At 35.7% G+C, this 23,379-nt stretch overlaps 1 protein-coding gene across 5 annotated transcripts in view; it reads right to left on the reverse strand.

Moving 5' to 3' along the window:
• ANKS1B (ankyrin repeat and sterile alpha motif domain containing 1B) overlaps window positions 1-23,379 on the reverse strand; it is a 1,091,613-nt gene that overhangs the window by 463,922 nt on the left and 604,312 nt on the right. The window lies entirely within an intron of this gene.

Here is a 23,379-nt window from a genome sequence, read left to right on the forward strand (position 1 = left end):
TTGTGCAGAAGGACATCAGGCAGGTAAATCAAGATCATACATAATGACATCCCTTTGCCCTTCTCCCAGAAAATGAATTCAGAAACAAAATCTTTGAAAGAAGTATAATTACAAGTAATTCAAGGTTTAAATTAAGAAGTAATTTAATAATACTGAGAATATTACTTTAAATATAAAATATAAAATTAAGAATAATTCTATAAGTTATATAATTTAGACAAAAAGGATTTGTTCAGGCTTAACATAGGCAAACAATGCAATCCATAATATCACTAAAAAGTGAGACTCTTTTACAAGAAACTGATGTTGAGCTATTAACACAAAGCTATATTTTTCTTTCTTTTTTTTTTAAAGATTATTTATTTATTTATTTGACAGAGAGAGAGAGCAAGAGAGGGAACACAAGCAGGGGGAGTGGGAGAGGGAGAAGCAGGCCCTCCACTGAGCAGGGAGCCCGATGCGGGGCTCCATCCCAGCACTCTGGAATCATGAACTGAGCTGAAGGCAGACGCTTAATGATTGAGCCACCCAGGCGTCCCTATCTTTTTCTTTCTTCTCTGAAATAGCATTAGTTATTTTTAATTTCTTCAGATCTTTGAAAGTGTAATGCAGAAAAGAAAAAAGAAATATTTACTGCTTTGTAATTTTTTCTAGATAAAACATAAATGTTTTAAGATAAAACATAAATGTTCTCTGGGACTTAAAATATACCATGCATTTTTATGACCTAATTTGTCTTTTAAATATATACTGTAAAACCCTGGCCAAAGAACTTAGCAACAGAAGTCAGTATATTTTTTTGATTGGTCATTTTAGTTCATATAGCTGAATATTTGCCACAATCAAAAGTTAAATTACCTGATAAGCTCATAACCCAATCTTGTGAAAGAGTCAAAAATAGCCAATGTGGTGGATAATAACAAATCCAAAGTTGACTTGCTGACTTGCATTTTAAGTACATTAGTTATTACTAGAAACTCCAAACACCAAAGTTTTCGTAAATTAACGAGTAACATTTAACAGGTATGTGCTATTTAATAGGCACTGAATTAGGAGTTATATTTACATTTGATCTGCATAACAGTCCTGTGAAATGAATGATTAATAATAATTATGATTATCTGATAGAGATATAGCCAGAATACTGCATTCACATATTTAAACAAATTGGCAACCATAATAAGTCTCAATAGGTATTTGCCCAGAGGATGTTACAGACAAACCAACTTTCTTTATTACAGTTTGGTCCCAAGTCCCTACATGTTCTCTCCCTAGTTGCTGATTGAGGCAGGTTTGTCCCTGACCTTGCATATCCCCATACCTAACCCTGGTTCCTGTTTGGCTTTCCAAGTAGAAGGTGTCCCTCTGCTCTGACCTTGTCACAATGATATCCTGAGATGGAAGAGAGAAGAGTGCTAGGAAGAGAGGTCCAAAAGACAACAATTTAAAGGAGGAGCACTCTGTGCCCACCCAGTACTATAATAATCTCTCTGTCTTCCCACAAAAACTGCATCCCTTTCCAACGTAGCAAAAGTATGTCCTTGATAATAACTCCTTTAGTCCTTCCCTCAAGACAGAGACCCTTCCTGGGGTAAAATAGTGAGTGGAGAGTGAGTGAAGACAGCTCCGAACTCTCTTGAAAGCTAGAGTTTATGGCCTATTATATCCATTTTTTGGAAGTAAAAATGAACACTTAAACAAGTTACTGAAGTTTCCCTAGCTAGTAAAAGGTTAAGCTGAGATTCAACCTAAGATCTATCAGATTCCCATATCCACTGGCCTGGAAAATATATTACTATTTAGATAAAAGAACAATCTAGGGTTCAAAGGCAAGCAAGTAGACTCTTTGTGGGAGGGGACATATTTCTTCTGTTTATGATTATTCCTGGAATTTGGGATAAGTGAACTAAAAAAGTTTTTTTCATTTTCATGGAAGCAAGATAATACCAAAAGGAAATAAAACCTGGCATTCTGTTCCAATGTATTTTCTCCTTTTTCTTCCTATGCTACTTGGGTACATAGTGCTTTACAATGTAACAGGTTGGTATGGATGACAGTAATGGGTAAGTAATGTAAAAGGAAGGAGGAATTCAGAAATAAGGAAGTTTAGAATTTTATTTTGAAAGTTGCTAAAGAAGGCCAAAGTGTTTGATTATGAAAAGAAAATTGACAATAATCAGCCTATTGTGGGAAAAAGATTCTGTAAATCTCAGTCAAGACGTTTTTGACCATAATCATGATAAATGAGAGTTTTAGGGGCATAATTTTATCTAAAATTTTCTGTGAATATTATTATTAGGTTATCATCCCCTCTGTGGTTTTACCAAAATGACTATAATCACCTCAAAATGCTTTATATTGTCCAAGTCCTCTAGTGATAAGCAATCACTTCCCTAAGTAAAAGGAAATTTAGGTATTGGCATATAAGCATTGTCTTTTGAATAATAGTTCCTTAGCATCATGATAGTTGGTAACATTTTTGTTAAGAGTTGTCAAAAGGCAACTACTACTTGCTTATTTCAATGGCCAAACTCTAAAGATTACTCAAATCAAAGAGAATAAGAAGTCGATATAAAAGCTCCCGAAATGCTAATTTGGTGGATTGATGGCAGGCATGGCCCCACTATGCAACAGCTCCCTGTAGCCACACCCTACTCTGGATCCATTCCTCCCACGTGACTCTGGGCATGACCGTGTGCCTTGCTTTGGCCAATGGGGCAAGAGCCAACACAACAGAAGCAAAGACTTGAAAGGCACTTGTGCACTGGGGCTTGCTCTCTGGCTGCTCTTGCAAGCTTGCTGCCAGGTGAACAAGCCCAGACTCACCTGAGAGATGATGAAATACATGACCCAGCTGTTTGAAATTATAGGCTTTATTGTTTTTCAAGTATGATGAGGCTAACAGATCAGGAGACAATTGCCATCGAAAAGATAAACTGTTATAGATTGCAAGAGGAGGGAGGATGCCATGCCCTGGGTGGGGGACATGGGGAAACACCAAAGTTAGTTAGGAGGCAGAATGAGTGAGGGAAAAGGTGGGCCAGAGCCTTTATTGTGATTTCTCTGTGAAGGAATGGGTGAAACAGGATAATCAGGTTTAGGATTGGCTAGTTTGAATCATTACAGCAGCTTCTGGAGCATAGGGATTATCCCTAGTTGTTTGATACCTGGCCCTGGTGTGATTAGGCCAGGTGAAAAGTGGCCCAGAGTGTGGTTGGGGTATGGCTCTGGATTGGTTGGTTTGCATATGAAAGGCATGTTTACTATCTCTAAGATTTAGCTAGCCCTGGGAGGGGCAGTTCCTCCAGGGTCAAAAAGGTCCCAAGATGTTAAAGAATGAAAAAAACAAAACAAAACAAACCTAAAGTAAAAAGGCATGGTTGATAGCCCAGCCATCTCTGTCACCTTAGACAATAGTCAGCCAACTTTCTGACATTTGAGTGAGGTCATCCATGACCTACCAATCCCAGGCCAATATGCCAACGGACCACCCATGAATGAAAAAACCTAGCCAAGATTAGCTGAGGCTGGCCCAGACCAGAAGAAAACACCAGAATCATGAGCTATATAAATGGCTATTATTTTAAGCCATTAAGTTTTGGAGTTGTTGATATACCATGATAGATAAATGATTCAGCCTGTACCCCAGTTTTCAAAGAAGAATTAATACATTGTTCAAAATACATTCTGGCAATGTTTATATTTTCACTTCTGCAAACAAAGATCGTAATAGTATACACCTATAAGTGTTGTGAAGACTTAATAAAATAATAGAAGTAGAGCAGAACAATGCCAGTGGCACAGAACACATTAAATATGTTTCTGCTATTACAACAATTTTTAATCTAAAGGATTTCATTTTTACAAATGTATTGTATTAGATATTCAATAGTGATTGTATTCGATATTCAATAAAGACTGTTATTTTGACACAGTAAATACATGGAATTTACTCCTTTGTTTCTGCTTATGTATTTTTAAAATATACTTTGGAAAGAATTTTTGCACTTTCTTACTATTTTTTTATATGTAACTGAGGTAAAGTATATAGATTAAACTGTTTTCACAATTTGTCTCATTTAATTTCACACTTCTCTTTTGATAAGTGGATGTTTCATGCCAAGGTACAGAACTAAATATGTGTGAATTCCAATCTGATAGTTACTCAAAGCATCATTAGCATTTCAAAGAAATGTCAGAGAAAGTATCCAATAAGTAAGCATTTCAATCTCTTTTTACCCATCTTTGCCCCTGATCTTTATCATATAAATACCTGAATAACAATAAAACCCCAAATTTCATGTCAAGATAAAAACAAATTATGGAAAATGAATGATTTCTTCTTGTATTATAAATCATAACTTTTGTCTACTGGGTCATTTTATTCCTCTTTAGAAAATTAAAAATTTCTCTATTTCCAGGGATTTGAGTGCTGATATTGATATTAGTAGAAATTCGTGGTGTTGGTTGTTATTTTTCCTCTCTCATTTGTGATTTTATTTATTTGGGTCTTTTTTCTTTTTGATAAGTCAGGCTGGAGTTTTATCAATTTTATTAATTTTTTTCAAAGAACCAGCTCCTGGTTTCATTGATCTATTGTTTTTTTAGTTTCTATACCACTTATTTCTGCTCTAATCTTTATTATTTCCTTCCTTCTGCTGGCTTTAGGCTTAATTTGTTGTTCTTTTTTTCTAGCTTCTTTTGATGTAAGGTTAGGTTTTTATTTGAGATTTTTCTCACTTCTTGAGGTAGGCCTGTATTGCTATATACTTCCCTCTTAGGACTGCTTTTGCTACATCCCAAAGGATTTGGACCATTGTGTTTTCATTTTCATTTGTTTTCATGTATTTTTTTATTTCTTCCTTGATCTCCTGGTTGACCCATTCATCGTTTAGTAGCATATTGTTTGACCTCCATATATTTATGGTCTTTCCAAATTTTTTCGTGTGGTTGACTTCTAGTTTCATAGCATTGTGGTCAGAAAAGATGCATGGTATAACTTCAATCTCTTTGTATTTGTTGAGTCCTGTTTTGTGACCTTAAATGTGATCTATTCTGGAGAATGATCCATGTGTACTTGAAAAGAATGTATATTCTTCTGTTTTAGGATGGAATGTTCTAAGTATATGTATTAAGTCCATCTGGTCTAATTGTCATTCATGAAAAAGAAAAGCAAAGCTAGAGGCATCACAGTTCTAGACTTCAAGTTATATTACAAAGCTGTAGTCATCAGAACAGTATGGTACTGGCACAAAAGTAGACACATAGATCAAAAGAACAAAATAGAAAACCCAGAAATGAACCCACAACTATATGGTCAATTAATCTTCAACAAAGCAAGAAAAAATATACAGGGGGTGTAAAAATGAAAATTAAAAAAAAAGAAAAGAGAAGGAAACTAACAGCTACATGCTAAGGACTGCACCAGTGCTATTCTCTCCCCCTGTTTCTATCCTCTTCCCCTGCTCCTATCCCACCCTCTTGAAGTTGATCATGGTCTTTGGAGTCAGAGGATTTGAGTCCCAATTATATTTCTCAATGCCTGTATATCTAAGATAGTTGTTTAATTATCTGGGCCTCAGTTTCCTTACATGTAAATGGTGATAATTATATCTCCTAAAAATGTCTTATTTCTTCAACAGTAATAATCATATCTAGTATTGTGCTAGGTACCATGCTCAGATTATTTACATTGTCTCATTTAATCCTTACAGCAACCCTCAAGGTGCATATTATTCCCTTTGTGCAGATGATAAAATTGATAAGCAAGTCGAATCACTTGACCCAAATCATACAAGCAAAAATTAGCAAAGCCAGGATGGATCAGAAGTATTGTTGACCCCAAAGTCCTCATCTTTAGCCATTCTGATACACTAGAGATAATAAACGCAAGATTTTTTTTTTTAAGATTTTATTTATTTGACAGAGAGAGAGAGAGAGACAGTGAGAGAGGGAACACAAGCAGGGGGGGTGGGAGAGGGAGAAGCAGGCTTCCCGCGGAGCAGGAAGCCCAATGCGGGGCTTAATCCCAGGACCCTGGGATCATGACCTGAGCCAAAGGCAGATGCTTAATGGCTGAGCCACCCAGGCGCCCCAATGCAAGATTTTATTACAGTGCCTTTAGACGTAGCTGCTGTTGATATCATTAGTCTCCAAAATTCCGTAAGATGGTTCTTGTTTGGTACTTTCAGTGTTTGTGTTACTATTGTTATAATCATACATGAAAAAATCAGTTGTTTGCTTGTTTTTAACTTAACCCATGTCACTTTGCTGATAACTGACAGAACAAATGTTGACTGGAGTTTGGTTAACAAGGTTCTTAAATTTTGAGTTGAGAAGTTTGTTCATGGAACATCATTGCAGTTTTCTTAATGTAGAAGTAAAATAATAAAGGCATTCATTTGGGGGTAAAAATATGCAGTGGGAAACAGTCTCTTCAACAAATGATATTTGGAAAACTGGACAAAAACATGCAAAAGAATGAAACTGGACCACTTTCTTATACCATACCAAAAATAAATTCACAATGAATGAAAGATCTACATGTGAGACCTGAAACCATAAAAATCCTAGAGAAGAACACAGGCAGTAACCTCTTTGACATTGGCCATAATAACTTCTTTCTAGATATGTCTCCTGAAGCAAGGGAAACAAAAGCAAAAATAACTATTGGGACTAAATCAAACTAAATCAAAATAAAAAGCACAGCAAAGGCAACAATCAACAAAACTAAAAGGCAACCTACAAAATGGGAGAAAATATTTGCAAATGATATATCCAATAAAAGTTTAGTATCCAAAGTATATAAAGAACTTATAAAACCCAACACCCCAAAAATGAATAATCCAACTAAAAAATGGGCAGAAGACATGAATAGACATTTTTCAAAAGAAGACATACAGATGGCCAACAGACCCATGAAAAGATACTCAACATCACTGATCATCAGGGAAATACAAATCAAAACTACAATGAGATATCACCTCACACCTGTCAAAATGGCTAAAATCAACAACATAAGAAACAACAGGTGTTGGTGAGGATGTGGAGAAAAAAAACCCCTCTTCTACTGTTGGTGGGAATGCAAACTGGTGCAGGCACTGTGGAAAACAGTATGGAGGTTCCTCATAAAGTTAAAAATAAGAACTACCCTATGATAGATATTTACTCAAAGAATACAAAAGTACTAATTCAAAGGGATACATGCACCCCAATGTTTATAGCAGATTATCTACAATAGCCAAATTATGGAAACAGCCCAAGTGTCCATTGACTGATGAATGTATGAAGAAGATGTGGTATATTATGGAATGGAATATTATTCAGCCATAAATGGAATCTTATTGGAATGGAATGGAATATTGGAATATTTTTCAGTCATAAAAAAGAATGAAATCTTGCCATTTGCAATGACATGGATGGAGCTAGAGAGTATTACACTAAGTGGAATAAGTCAGTCAGAGAAAGACAAATACCATATGATTTCATTCATGTGGAATTCAAGAAACAAAACAAATGAGCAAGGAGGGGGGGAAGAAAAGAGAGAGGAAAACCAAGAAACAGACTCTTCACTGTAGAGAACAACTTGATGGTTATCAGATGGGAGGAGGGTGGGGGATGGGTTAAATAGGTGATGGGGATTAAGGAGTGCACTTGTGATGAGCACTGGGTGTTGTATGGAAGTGTTGATTCACTATATTGTATACCTGATGCTAATATTATATTGTATGCTAACTGGAATTAAAAAAAAAACATATATTAATGGGGTGGGCACCTGGCTGATTTAGTCAGTTAAGTGTTGGACTCTTGTCAATCTCAGGTCACAATCTCAGGGTTGTGGGATTGAGCCTCTTGTCAGTCTCCATGCTTAGTGGGGAGTCTGCTTGAGATTTTCTCTCTCCCTCCCCCTCTGCCCTTCCCCCTGCTCTCTCTCTCCCTCAAATAAATAAACAGCTTTTTAAAAAACATGTAATAATGAAAGAATAAAATGAGCACATGATAGCAACAAACAAAAACCAACTATGGGTAATAACTTTAATAAAGCAGGTATCAAGGAATCCCTGTGGCCCTGGAAAATGGATGGGCAAAACCAAATCAGGTGACAGCAACAAGATCCAGAACTGGATCTGCAGCTGTGTAGCTATAGTCATGAAAAGAAAATGAAATTGGACAGACCTTGCAAGCCATGAAATTGCCTTTAGATTCTGATTAATCAAAGGAGAGGGCCCAGCACTAAGCAGGATGCTGAGCAATGGAATCTGAGAACAACTAGCAGAACTAGAAAAAATTCTGCAAAAAGACAATAGGAAGCAGCTTAAGCCCTTGAGAATCTTAGGAATATCCAATAAAGACATGATTTTAGTAGGGCTAGAGACTTAATCTGAAGAAAAACTTTCAGGAGCAGAATCCAAATTCAGCAGAGTGAAAACACCAGAGACGTCAAGGAGAAAAAACATTTTATATAATGGGGAAATGGTAGTGGCATGGGAAGCGACGGTCCAGAGGAGGGAGACCTTGGACATAATAGTAGCAAAATACAATGTTCAACTGTGAGACTACTGCTTTGGAAAGCAAAGTAAATGGAGCTCTGGTGAACTCTGAAGTAATGGCAAGAAGTCTTTCTGAATCAAGCAGAGAAGCTCCCCTGTTTCTTAATACTTCATGGTAACAACAAAGGAAAAAGTCCTTGAGCAGTGAAATGGGTAAAGTTATTCTCATATGGTATGGCTCATGCCTATTCTCATACAGCAACCTCTTCTGAATGAATAATCCAGGACATCTCTTCTCATTAAACATGGGAAATAAAAAAGGATTTTAATAGAAGCCCATTTAAAGACATTGCAAGAAAAATAAATGAAAATGAATGAAGAGCCAATGAAAACAAACAAAAAATATGGCCCCATGGAATTTGAAAACTGTAACCTAAAATTAAAAAGTATTTTTTAAAAATTAAGAAAATCATCTAAGATCTGAAGAACAACCTATACCATAGTAGAGGAGCTCAGATATGAGATGGCTGGTCATTTCCTTTTCTCTTTCCCATTCACTCCATACAATTCAGTCCTAAAGTCATTAGATGAGGAAAAGTGGCATCCATACCTTCAGTGGAGAATGGGGATTTGTAGTGACCCAGAGTTGAGAATCAGGGCTCAAGCAGGGTAACGGTGGTGTCCATGTTTGGGGCAACCCAGAATGGCATGTTGGGGTCCATGCAGGGTTAGGAGGGTGTCCACATGTGGAGTAGTCCAGTATGGAGTGTCAGGGTCCAGGTGGGGCTAGGGAGGAACCTATGGAGGGGGAGTGGCCTAGTAGAAGGAGTCAGCAAAGCAAGGAGGATATCCCTGCAGAGGGGTGGTCTGGGGTGTCAAAACCCAAACAGGGCAAGGAAAGTGTCCCCGTTCAGAAGAGAAAAGTGTTTGTGCATGGAGTTGCATGGCATGGGATGTCAAAGCCCAATCAGAGAAAGGAGCATGCCTGGCAATGGCCTGCTATAAAGTGCAGCCTCAGGAGGATGAGCAGGGTGTTTACACAGAGAGATAAACTGGCATAGAGAATCAAATTTCAGTCAAGGGTAGAAAGAAATCTGAGTGGTGAGGAAGTGGATCTGGGAAATTGGTTACTTACAAGGGGTTGATCGAATAAGCAACTACATTAAGGATAATGGGAACCAGATTTCACATTAAACTGTTTAAGGGAGAATTTTTAAATATGAAGAGGAAGAAAACTGGAGTGAACTTTGTGATGTTGGATTGGAATTGGAGATACCAATGTTTCCAAGATATATAGATAAAGACAGATGTAAATATGTATTTGTGTATGTATGTATTTACACATATATATTACCTACCCCTGTCAACTAAGAAGGTGTGGGAAATTGAAATCCCCCTGGTAGTAAGTAAAGCCTACATTTTGGCTTCTAAATATATTTTTAACTCAAATCAGCAATGATCCATTGAGAAATTACTGATATCAGGGCCAGTGCAGGGAAGGTGCAAGATGAATCTGGAACACCTTGTGCCAGAAAGCAAAGAAGTCCTCAGAGTGATGAGATATGTTAGGAGGGTAGAGAAGCCAGTTTGACTGGGCTCCAACTGTTTAAACAGCGGACAATATTAGGAACAAAATAAATAATGACAGTTAATGGGTTATAACCTATTAAATAAAATAGGAACACATGAGCCCATAAAAAAAAATAAATAAATGAATGATTTAAAAGTTTGATTAGGAATGGGAAATTTAAATAATTTCAAATGACCTCCCCATAAAATACTTATTAATTACAAAGTGAAAAAGAGTAACTGTGGTGAAGAGTTCAGGGAGGTGCTATCTTAATCAAACGATGAAGGTGAACATCACCAGTAATAAGGCAAATAAAAATCTTGGTCCATCTGATAGGATGCAATGAGAAAAACACAGAATCACTTCTGGATTTTCCTGCCAAAGATGCATAACCTAAATCTACTCATGCAGAAATATCAGATAAACCTAATTTGTGAGATAGTCTACAAAATAACTGCCTGTAATCTTCAAAAGTGTCAAGGTAATGAATGTCAAGGAAAGTGAGAGGAACTATTCAGATGGAAAGAGACTAAAGAGACATTACAACCAAATGCAACATGGGATCCTCAGCTAGATTCTTTTTATCATGGAAATTATTATTGAGGAAAGTAGGAAAACGTGAGTGAGGTCTGAGGAATAGATGGTAGCAATGTATTTTCTGATTTGGTTCCATTGTGGTTGTGTGGTTGTTTCTTACAAACAAGTACATTCTAGAGTGGCACAGGACATGCCACGATGAAGTAGTATTTTTCTGTGTTGTCCAGGAATGCATGGGGTCCCCAAGATCTTCTCAGGGGTCCCATGAGATCAAAACAATTTTCATACTAATACTAAGACATTTATTTGCCCTTTTCACTCTCATTATCTCATGAGTGTGCAGTGGAGTTGTTCAGAGGCTACATGATGTATCTTTCCATAGTGGAAATGGGTGATGACTCCAGGTCTCACTGTAGGAATTGGGACACTATCACTTCTCACATCCACAGAGAGAATAAAGTCATGTGTCTAAACCTAAAGTAAATGGAGTGGGGATGTAAAGGCCACCTGCTGTACTGCACTACAGTGTAACATGGCAGAAGAGGGAGTGAAGAATTGAGAGCAGCAATCACATCTACCACGGAATACTTCTAATGTTTCCCTTTTTAAATTGATGCTTTCTCTAATTTTTGGATAGATAGCATTTATTAAGTATGTTCTTTTGTATTCCAACTTTGCTGAGAATTTTAATTATGATTGAATATCGAGTTTATATCAAATGGTTTTCTTCACCTGTTGAGTTGATTATGTAGTCTTTCTCCTTTAATCTGCTAGTGTAAATAACATATTTTTTTTATGTGAAACACACTGGATATTAATGGGATGAACTGGCCATAATGAATTTTCCTTTTGATGTCCCACTAGATTTGGTTTGCTAGTACTTTGTTTAGGATTTTTGCATCTATGTTCATGAATGAAACAGGACTTTAATCTTTCCTTCTTATACTGTCTAGTTTTGATATGAATCTTACTAGTGTCATAAGAACCAGTTGGAGAAAATTCTCACTTCTTCAATTCTCTACAGCAGTTTGTATAAGATTGCAATGGTCTGTTTCTTAACAGTTATATTTAATTTATCTTTAAAATAATCTTGACTCAACATACTCTTTGTGGAAAGATTTTTAATTATTCATTCAATTTCTTTAATAGCTGTAGGACTATTTGGGGTTTCTATATCTTTTTGAAGTTTTGGCAGGTTATAATTATCTCGAATTTATCCATCTCTCTCAGTTTCAAAATTTGTTGGCACAAAGTTGTTCATAATTTTTTCTTAGTATCTTTTGAATCTATGTAACTGTAGTTACAGTCCTTCTCATTCCTAATATAGTTTGTTGGTACAGTCTCCCTTTCTTCTTTACTGTTCTTACTAGAAATTACATCTACTTTTAAGTGTATAAAATATTCTGCTTCTGATTTTATATATTAGTTTCTATTTCTGTTCTTTACCACTTCCTTTTTCCTACTTTTCTGGTTTTTTTCTATTATTTCTTATAAAATTTCTTAAATTTGCATTTAGCTCGTTAGTCTTCAGCATTTCGTCTTTTCTAATATAAGGATTTAAAATTTCTAAGTTCCACTTACACTGCTTTCACCATGGTTGATATTTATATTTACATTTTTGTTGAAATATAAACATTTTTAAGTTAGAATTTGGTGTCTCAACTCATTTTTCATGAGTCATTTAGAAGTGTGTATTTAAATTCACATTTTTATGGGGATATATATGGGAGTCTTTAACATAATTGAGTTCTTGTCAGAAAATGGAGTATATATGAATCTGAGTCTTTGATATGTATTGAAACTTGCTTATAGCCAAGTTAAGATAAATTTTTATCAATGTTTCATGACAATAACATGTATTCTCTAATTGTTGGGTACCAAGCTCTATGTATTTTACTAGATTAAGTTTATTAATTGAGCTGTTAAAATATTTCATCAATTGAGGTATGTTGAAATCTCCCAGTTTTAGTGGACTTATGATTTTTCCTTCTACTTCTATTAAATATATATATATGATGTATATCATATGCATAATTTTTAAGTGCATACATATTTAGAATTTTTATATTTTCCTGGTGAATTGAACATTATAATATTCCATAGTGACTTTTTATATCCTGGAAAAACCTTTAGTGTTAAAGTCTACTTGGCTTGAAACTGATATAGGTACCCAACTTTCTTTGAGCTAATATTTCTCGGGGATAACTTCTTTCATCTTTACCTTCTCTCTCTGTGTGTGTGTGTGGGGGGGGTGCCCTTAGCTATAGATGCGTCTATTTTAAAGAAGATAAATCTGGATTTTGTTTTCCTACCATCTAAACAACCTCTTCTTTTTAAATGGTGAAATTAGCAAATTTATGTTGATTTTGGTGGTTACATATTTCGATTTTGTTCTACTACTTTACATTTTGACATCCATTTATCTTTCATATTCTTTTTTATCCCTGTTCCCTTTTTTGTTATTTTTTTCTCATTACTATTTTTTTCTATGTCTTGGAATTTATATAGTTTATTTTTATTCTTTTGGTACACTTATAATTTTACCATGCATTTTTTTAAGATTTTTTTTTTTTTTAAGATTTTATTTATTTATTTGACAGAGACAGAGACAGCAAGAGCAGGAACACAAGCAGGGGGAGTGGGAGAGGGAGAAGCAGGCTTCCCGCTGAGCAGGGAGCCCGATGTGGGGCTCAATCCCAGGAGTCTGGGATCATGACCTGAGCCGAAGGCAGACGCTTAACGACTGAGCCACCCTTACCATGCCCTTACCATGCATTTTTAATTTAACAAAGTCTAAAGTTGAACAGTACCTTATCCACCCACTTCCTCAACAATTTTAAGATTTTAGATCACTTGAAATTTACTTGTTCTCTAATAAATGCTGTTATCAGTGTTTTAATTCTGTTTGCTAACTTTTCCAGATCACGTTATTATGTTATTCAGACTATTTTTATTTGAATTTGCACATATGTTTACCATCTTATTTATTCACTATTACTTCCTCAGAATGTCCTGAGATCATTTTCTTTTGTGAAGTAATCCTTGAGGTTTATCTTTTGGAAAAAATGTGTTGGTGGTAAATGCTTTCAGTTTTTCAACTAAATGACTTTATATTACACTTTCATTTATTAAAAATAAGGTTTTTAAAGTTCACAATTTTAGATTGATGATTATTTTCTCTCACACCTTGAAGCTATTATTGTATTCCTTTTGGCTTCTATCATTTCCTTGATAAGGTGGCTATCATTATACCTATGCTTTTGCTGCAGGTGATCCATCATTTCTTCACCCGCTTTGAGAATCTCTTTTGTATTTTTCAATTTCATAATAATGTATCTTACTATGGATTTCTCTTTGTTTATCCTGTTTGGAATACAGTGTGTTTCCTGGACCTATGATTCCATGTTTCATCAGTTGTGGAAAAAATTCAGTCATTATCCATCAAAAAGCTTCCTCTTCTATATACTCTTTATTATTTCATCCTGAATATCTGATTAAGTGCATGTTACCCTTCTTATTCCATCCTTCGTATCTTTTCATGTCTTCTATATTTTTTTGCCTCTTTGCCCTCTCTGCTACACTTTGGGTAATTTCTTCAAATTTCTTTTCCATTTTACCAATTCTCTCTTCATCTCCGCCTAACCTGCTATTCTGAAATTCTGTTCATGTAGAATTTTTAAAAAGATTTTGTTTATTTATTTGTCAGAGAGAAAGAGAGAGAGAGAGAGAACATGAGCAGGGGGAAGGGCAGAGGGAGAAGCAGGCTCCAAGCTGAGCAAAAAGCGCAATATGGGACTTGATCCCAGGACCCTGGGATCATGACCTGAGCCGAAGGCAGATGCTTAACTGACTGAGCCACCCAGGTGTCCCTCTTTTAGAATTCTAAAAATAATTTCAAGTGTTATATTTTTCATATCTAGAAATGTCATTTATTTTTCAAATTTGCCTGCTATTTACTGATTGTCCTTGTTTTTACTCATCTTCATGATTGGGCATTTAATTCTTCAAATGTATTATAACTTTTTAAATTTATTATTGTTTTATTTCCTATTTTCAGTAACAATACCTATAGTCACTGGGGACTACATATGTATTTGCTATTTTTGATGACACCTACTTATTGTGATTTGCTTTTTAAGGTGAATAGAAATCATTTATTGTTACCTCATTACTTGATCTTAATCTATGGAAGCCTGTCAATTCCCTCCAGAGAGACTTTATATTTGCCTTCAGCTTCCCTTAATAGTCTTGACTCAGCCTCCTAACTTTAACCACTGAACCAGGGCACAGTGTTCAAATAGCAGTGCTATTATTGACATCTGCACTCAGAGAAACATTGACTTTCTTTCTTCTAATACACATTTCAGAGAGCACAGCTTGTTAGAGCAGGCAACATCTAAAAGAATGTGTCCTATTCAGAATATATTTGTTCTGCTGCAGAAAGGTATCTCAGAGCACTTTAATCTGCCATAATACTTTGTAGCAAAATGTTTTTATTATAAAAATGTATTCATAAAGATTTCAATTAAAAAAATCCAATTTTTAAAAAAAATCAGCATGGAGTCTGCTTAAGATTCTCTCTCTCTGCCCCTTTCCCTCACCACTGACACCCCCACTTGGGTATGCGCTCTCTCTCAAAAAATAAAATAAAAATAAAATAAATAAAAAATCCAGCTTCTTTTGACTAAATGATTTTACCCTACTAAATAGGTAGAGTTAATAATAAATTGCCTTGCCATGCATGTTAGTACTTTGTAATATATGACATAATATATAAATCAATAAGTAATCTTGAGTATTAAATAAATGAAGAACAAGCTTACTATAATTATGAGCTCAAATAAAGCAAATCCTTTTTAAAATAAAATTCCCCTAAAATGTATATTTATAAAGAACACAAAAGAAATTCATGGAGTTTTCGTAATTTTGAAGCATTCCAATTACTCTATGATATTCAGTAAAAATGATAATCATGCAAAATAACCATAGAGGGTGTTTTGTATTTAAATCCTAGATCACCTAAAGAGAACAAGGAGCTAAACTTTGGTAATATATGTGGTCAACATGGCTCAACAAGCTTTTAAAAGGGTACTGGGTCTTATCAGAAATATTTAGGAGAAATGTTATTTTTTATTCATTTATATTGTAATTATACGAACCATGTGGTAGTTTATTTATCTGCCTTGTTTTCTTAGTCATAGAACTCACACGCTTTGGCTAGTATGTTCATTTATATCCAAATATTAAGAATGTCTTCTCAGGTTACATATATACTAAGACACAAGTATGAATCAAACAAATAATAATGAGCCACAGAGACAGCTATATAGAGTTCATATTCTCTTAATTACCCAAGTTTAAAAATCAATTGAAGTTTCCAAAGATATGTGAAATTAATTTAAATAAATACCAATTCCATGCTTATTTCAAAAATTACAAAGGCCTAAGATTAAGATTCCACACTAGGTAAGGGGAACCAACATTTATCATGCCTCTTCTATGTTCACGGTCATTCTATCTCATTAGGTCAATCCCCACACAAATCTTTGAAGTAGGTATTATTATCACCCTTAAACTGATAAGGAATAGCTAGTAAATAGAAAAGACAGTATAGGATATAAATCTGGCTAGTCCAAAACCTGCCTCTTTCCGTTCCATTACAAGGTTTTGTGCTTATGTTTTACCCAAGAATTTCCTACAGCATCAACACGTGTCCTATTGAGACAGGATAGGGAAAGCAAGAGGGACTTAACTCCTATAAAACCACTGGTCTCAGGCAAGGGTTAAAAGTTTCTATACTCAGAGACATACACCTCCTTCCGGGAAAGAGAACAAATGAGAGATAATAGCCATCAGGGAGTAATGGTTGTCTGGGCAAAATTGGAAGTAACAATTTAAAGCCTGCTTGCACAGGTATTTCTATTTTCCAGGAGCCCTAAAAGAATGTTGACCATGAAAAAAGGCATCCTGTGACTGTCTGTGTCCATTAAAAAGTAATGACCATAAGATAACGACCATGGGACTGAAGGACTCTTCCTCACTCCCTGCCCCTCACCCTTTGGAAAAGTGCCTTTATAGCCTTGCATGCTAGCCCTTCAGGGAGTGACATTCCTTCCTTGTCAGCTCCCTTGTATACAAGCTATCTCTAATAAAGTCCACCTGGTTTCTTTCTCTTGAATTCAGTGTTTGTTTCTATAACATTGAGACTCAAGAACCTGGTTTTGGGGATCCAGTAACACTGTCCTATTAGTATTATTGGATTTGGAAAACCACCCAGTGGTTCCCTCTTCAGATATCAGCAGTGACCTTTGGGTATTTATTCTGATTGCAAAATTAGCCCAAAGATCATTGCTATGCTTAAATACTATATGGCATCAGATCCAGTATGCAATAAAATTCCCTCCTCTAAAGAACTTAAGATCAGCAGCTGCCTTTCTGAAAATGCATCCAGGTAAACACTGTTCTTTCCTGGCTTCTTAGCCCCATACTCTGCCAAATTCAGTATTTAATGCAGAAGCCAGAGGCTGCTGGAGTTCTGGCAGCTCCTGGACCAGAACAGACCAGGCTGTTTGGCTCTGATTTCAAACATTTATAATCTTTTCTCTTGCTCCCTGTGCTCAATATAGGAGAGAGGCTATCAGCCAATTTCCCCACCGTTTATAGCAAATCCCAAGGCTTCCTCGTTTCCAGCTGCTAAGCTGCCTGGGCAGACTGTATTACTAAATTATTGTATCTTTTTGGTAGAGTGCCTGATCTGTCTTGGCATGCGCTTTGCATTGAAAGAAGCTCCTGTTGCAAGCAAAGGAAGCTAGCTACATTCACCCTTCCCACACGCCTTTCCTCTGTTACCCTCAACCACTAACTTCTTTGTTTCCCGTGTATAAACCAAGTTCACAGGGCAGTTTCTCATCTATCTCTGACCCCCTAGGGAGTTAGGGATTTCAAAGGGAGTTCTGTGCTAGGAGTAATTCCCATAGCCTAGAGCCAGATGAATAAATGGCTTATAGTGAATAACTACATTTGGAACCAAGAGGTTTTGTTTCTCTCTTACCAAAATGTATTTCTTTGTAATACTGAAGTCACTGTAACCATGTATTTTCCTAAACAGAAGAGACTGTATTGAGGGAAGAGAGGAAAGAACCCCTTTAACCCAAGTCTATTGTTTTGAAGTGTGTAGGTCCTGGTTTTAACTTATTTTAAAAATGATTTCTGTTTTTATACTCTCCCAACTGGTAGTGAAAGTGAAACAAAGAACTGCCCTGGAGAAATCAAACAAAAAAAGTAGCTCTGTAATCTTTAAATTAGAAAAGCAATTTCGTAATATAAAAAGCGTGGACATTATTTTTAATTGCTCTAAAATGAATAATCACTCTGATTCGATTTTCAAAAGCCCTATCCTGAATTTGAACTCAAAGTCACCCAAACACCCTCAGTAAAAGCTCTGGAATGTAATGCATTCAAATGTATCCTGTGAGTTTTCTATTCCTGCAAGCAATGAGCATCCTAGATTTTTCTCACATGCATCCCAAGAGATGTCTCATTTCAAAAGAGCAGGAGAGTCATCAAAAATGTAATCCTATTAACAAGACACACCATAGAAAATATACAGAAATGTTAAAGATAAATTATATCTAGCAAGTTATGTTTTAAATCAACACTGCTGTTGCTATGGCAAGAAATATTTCATGTAAAGTAAAAATCCTCTATAAGGGTTTGGTGCTATAGCCATGGCAACGATGGGACGATGACTGCAGTACTGCTCAACTCTGCTAATGTTTCTGTCTGACTCAGACAGAGGAACTAGATGTGCATCAAATGCATGTAAAGTGGCCTAGAAAATCGATCATTTATTGCTATTTTTCACATGATTCCACAACTGACTAAAGAAGACATTGAAAAAATAGCAGAGAGCCTAAACAAAGGATCTATGTTTTTTTGAGTTTCTTACGGTCATGGAAGCTGGAGAGTTCCACTATAGTTGAAGTGTTGGTAAATGGCATATTCAATAGCAAAACATCTCACAGTTTTCAGGTTGGGGGCATCATGTAATTTTCCACAAATAGGAAAAAATGAAATGCAATCAAATTGCAATTTCTACCACTTAAACACAGAAAGGGAAATATTAACTTAAAGTAGGGGCGCCTGGGTGACTCAGTCATTAAGCGTCTGCCTTCGGCTCAGGTCATGATCCCAGGGTCCTGGGATCAAGCCCCACATCGGGCTCTCTGCTCAGCGGGAAGCCTGCTTCTCCCTCTCCCGCTCCCCCTGCTTGTGTTCCCTCTCTCACTGTGTCTCTCTCTGTCAAATAAATAAATAAAATCTTTAAAAAAAAAATAAAAAAAATATTAAAGTAAGAAAATATGGAAAGCAGTTTTCCAGCTCTGCAGAAAAGAAGGCAATTCTAATTTCTCTCCTCCTAGCCTCTTAAATCCATTCCAAATAGGCTTTTGTTCCATATTCCTCCACTGCAACGTCCCTTATCAATGTCAGCAAAATCTCCACATTGCTAAAATGAACATTTCATAATCCTCATCCTACTCGATCTGCCAGCTATACAATTAATACAGATAATCACCCTTCCTGTATGAAACAGTTTCATTTAGCTCTTAAGATGCCATACTCTTCTGGTTTTCATCCTACCTCACAGGCTGCTCCTTCTCATTCCCTTTGCTCATTCCTCCTCATCTCCCCAGTGTCTAAGCACTGAAGTGCCCCAGGGCATGGCGCAGTTGACCCTCTTCCCCTCTGTGTACATTTATTCCCTTGCTAGTTTCATGGCTTAAAATTTCACCTAAACAAGGACAACTCCTACATTTGTATTTTCAACCTGATTTCTCCCCTTAACTCCAGACTTGAATATCCAGATGCTTTAGAGTCATTCTCATGCCTCATTTTCTCTCACACCCCACACCCAATTATATGGTGAATCCTGGTGGCTCTACCTTTAAAGTGTACCTATAACCTTTCTATTTTCCACTCATCTTTGCCCTGGGTTGCTGCAGTAGTCCCCTAGCTGGCTTCCCAGGTTCCATACTTGTACCTCTTCAGACAATTCTCAACACAGAAGTCAGAGTAATCCTAGTAAAACCAAGTCAGCTCAAAACCCCTCTGCTCAAAACTCCACTGGAACCTCAATTCACTCTGAGTAAGAGCCAAAACACTTAACAATAGTCTATGGTCACATATGATCCCACCCCAATTCTGTAACCTAAGCTCCTAGTATTCTCTTTTTCACTTACTTACAACTAGCCATCTTGTTTCCCTTCTATTACTTCAACATATTAGGCATTCTTCTGTGTCACTGTCTTTGTACTCGTCACAGTTCCCTCTGCCTGGGACTGTCTTCCCTTAGGAAGCCACATGGCCCCCTCTAACACCCTCTTCAAGTGTCTATCACTAATGAGGCCTTCCTTCATTATCTTCTCAGTGAGGCCTCCATAGATCACTCTATTTAAAATGGTAACTTATCCTTATCCCATCCCCTGCTTTATACTTTCTTCATGCCACCTATCAATATCAAAAATAGGTATTTTACTTATTTATGCTGCTCTCCCCCAACCAAACTCCAGGAGGACAGAGATTCTTCTTTTTTTTTTAACTGCTGTATCCAGAGACTAGAACAAAGATTAGAACATAGTAGATAATCAATAAATATTCTCTGAATGAATTAATGAATTAAATATATATATGTATATTTGCATGTGAAGAACAATCCTAGAGTAATATTCACCTCAGTGTTATTAGTGGTTAATAATAGGGGCACCTGGGTGGCTCAGTTGGTTAAGTGTCCGACTCTTGGTTTCAGCTCAGGTCATGATCTCAGGGTCCTAGGACTGAGCCCTGCATCAGGCTCTGCATTCAGTGGGGAGTCTGCTTGAGGATTTCTCGCCTTCTCCCTCTGCCCCTCCCCCCTCAAAGGAATAAATCTTTTTAAAAAGTGGTTAATAATAAAACTATTTAAAAATAATCTTTTCTTTTTATAAAAATGATAAATATTCATTATAGATATTAGTGAAAATAAAGAAAAGAGAGAAGAAAAAGACATCTATAATTCCAAAACTTAGCAATGATCATTATTAACATTTATGTGCATATATACATAGATTTTCAGTCTTTTTTTCTACGCTTATATATTTTCCCCCAACAAAACCATGATCACTCTGTGTATTTTTTATAATTTTTTTTAAAGTTAAATATCACCTAAACAATGAGAACATGTTTATTTTAATGGTCCTATAATACTAATCCTTGAAATAGTCAAACAAATAATATATTTGATCTTGTTTCTTTTGATAGGGTACATTTGGTCTTTTATAATGGTTTGGAGGGTGTATGTGTGTGTTCTTTTAGTTATTGCTTTTATTGTTACAAAACTTATCTTCAGATCTATTTCCTCCATTTATCAAGAATATCTTTTGATTTTTTTCTTTCTCAGTTAATAGCTAATATTCACTGAGTGTTTATAGGTGCTAAGTACATTACATGTGTTATCTGATTTCACTGCCACACAACTCTGGGGTATTATGGTATTCCCATTTTATAGGTGAGGAGCCTAATATTTAGAAATGTTAAATAACTTGCTAAGGTTACACAATCACTAATTGGTGGAGCAGCATATGAACCAGATAATTATGCTCATGACTCCTATGCCATTTTGCATCCTTAAAATAAGAAAATTAGCATACTTATCTCACTTTTCCAAACTCTCTGCCTTCCCAATTTATATTAAAATAATCTGGGGTTTTAGATAAAATGTCTACACTTTATTTTTTTATATTTTGTATCTTTCTTTTTTCAAAAATTTTAACATTTATATTGTTTTAAAATCATATTGAGAATCATTATTTGAAAATATATTCTACATCTTACAAGTTTCATTTTATATCCCAGAATTTTTTTATACTGATATTTTCCTTGCTCATTAATGAGATTTGTATTATTCAGTTCTTAACCAACTAAAGTATATCTGTGAGCAATTATTTCAAAAGGATAGGGTGTTTTCTAAATACATATCTGAAAATGACTTACCTCCTATGATCTTACACACCTTGGCTAGGCACATAATTCTTAAATCTAGAGTCCTAACCCATTTCTCTAAAAACTCTATAGATACTTTTCTAATGTCTTCTGGATGCTTAGAATTGAAGAATGTCTGATATCAGATTAAGTTTTATTCCTTTGTAGGTAGCCTGCTTTGTTTTGGTAATGTCTATCTAGATTCTTCTAGGAATTTTCCCTTATCCTTAAAATTACAAAATTTCAAAATTTCCCAGTATAAATTTGTTTTCAGAAATTTTAACTATATTCATTAAATCTGAAATTTAATATTCAAGTTTCTTTAGCTCAGGAAAGTTTTCTTCTATTTTCTTTTATTGATGCCTTTTTATTGTTATGCTTTTCTGAAATCTCTATACATATCTATGCATATTGGATCTCTTGGATTTTTCTTCTATGTTTTGTCTTTTATAATTTTTCTTTTTTTCTTATAATTTTTATTTCTCTATAAATGTTTGTATCTACTGAATATCACGAGTTATTCTTTTCCACTGAGTTAGGTTTCCCATGATCCATGTATTTTTATTTCCATTACAGTTTTGACAAGAATATTATTTTACTAAAGCCTTTATGTTTTTATAATTTTGACTCATCATACATAACTGTTTATTTTGGTTTCACATAGCATTAGTCTGCTGAATAATTTTGAGGCCCATTTTGACATTAGTAGTTTGGAAAACTTTTTCTTAAGAGTAATTTTATTTTATAGGATGGCATTGTTTTGATTCTTCAGGACTAGCTTCCTTTTTTGAGGTATCATTTAATATATCTAGTTATTTTTCTACTTGCTCACTCTAGCAGAAGAAAGTCTTGACTTGTCTATTTTGGAGAACTGAGATGAGTTTTGTCAGAGTTTGAGGGAGTCCTGCTTCACATCTTTAGGATCCAGATGAAGGGAGGATGGAAAATCTTAGATAAACTTCCAGGTCTGCCATATGGCACAACTCTGGGACCACCATTCACATAGAGCAAATATGCCTCCTGCAGTTGTGCATGTTGGTGGCCCTGTTCACTAAGTTTTACTTTTTAATCTAGAGTAGGGCTATCCAGTAGAATTTCCCATGATAGAAATATTATGTTTGTCCTGTCCAATATGGTAGCTACTAGCTACATAGTTATTATGCATTTGAAATGTAGCTGATGAAAATTAGGAATTGAATTTTCAATTTCATTTAATTTTATTAATTTAAATATAATTTTATTTTTTTAAAAAGATTTTATTTATTCATTTGAGAGAGAGAGGTGGGGAGAGAGAGTGTGTGTGAGCCGGGGGAAAAGGCAGAGGGAGAAGCAGACTCCCAGGACCCAGAGATAATGACCTGAGCCGAAGGCAGATGATTAACTGACTGAGCCACCGATGTGCCCCTAAATTTAACTTTAACAGTCACATGTGGTAGTGGCTATTAAGGGCAAAGCAGGTCTAGAACAGTGGTTTTCAAAGTGTGGTCCCCAAATCAGCAATATTAACATCTCTTGGTAACTTATTAGAAATTCAAATTCTCAGGCTCTGTTCTAAAACATCTTGGGGGTGGGGCTTACCAGTCTGTTTTAACAAACCCTCCATGTGATTCTGATGCACATTAAGAATTAAGAACCATTGGTCTACAGATCATGAGTTAGGAGAGAATCAGAATTAATAGGAGTCAAACCAGGGAGTTTCTCTTTGTTCCAGTGTTTCTTTTCTGTATTTGAGGTTAGCAGCCAGGAATTAACTGGGGCAGTGTCCTC

Source organism: Halichoerus grypus, chromosome 6, assembly GCF_964656455.1.
Source record: "Halichoerus grypus chromosome 6, mHalGry1.hap1.1, whole genome shotgun sequence".
Lineage (NCBI taxonomy): Eukaryota > Metazoa > Chordata > Mammalia > Carnivora > Phocidae > Halichoerus > Halichoerus grypus.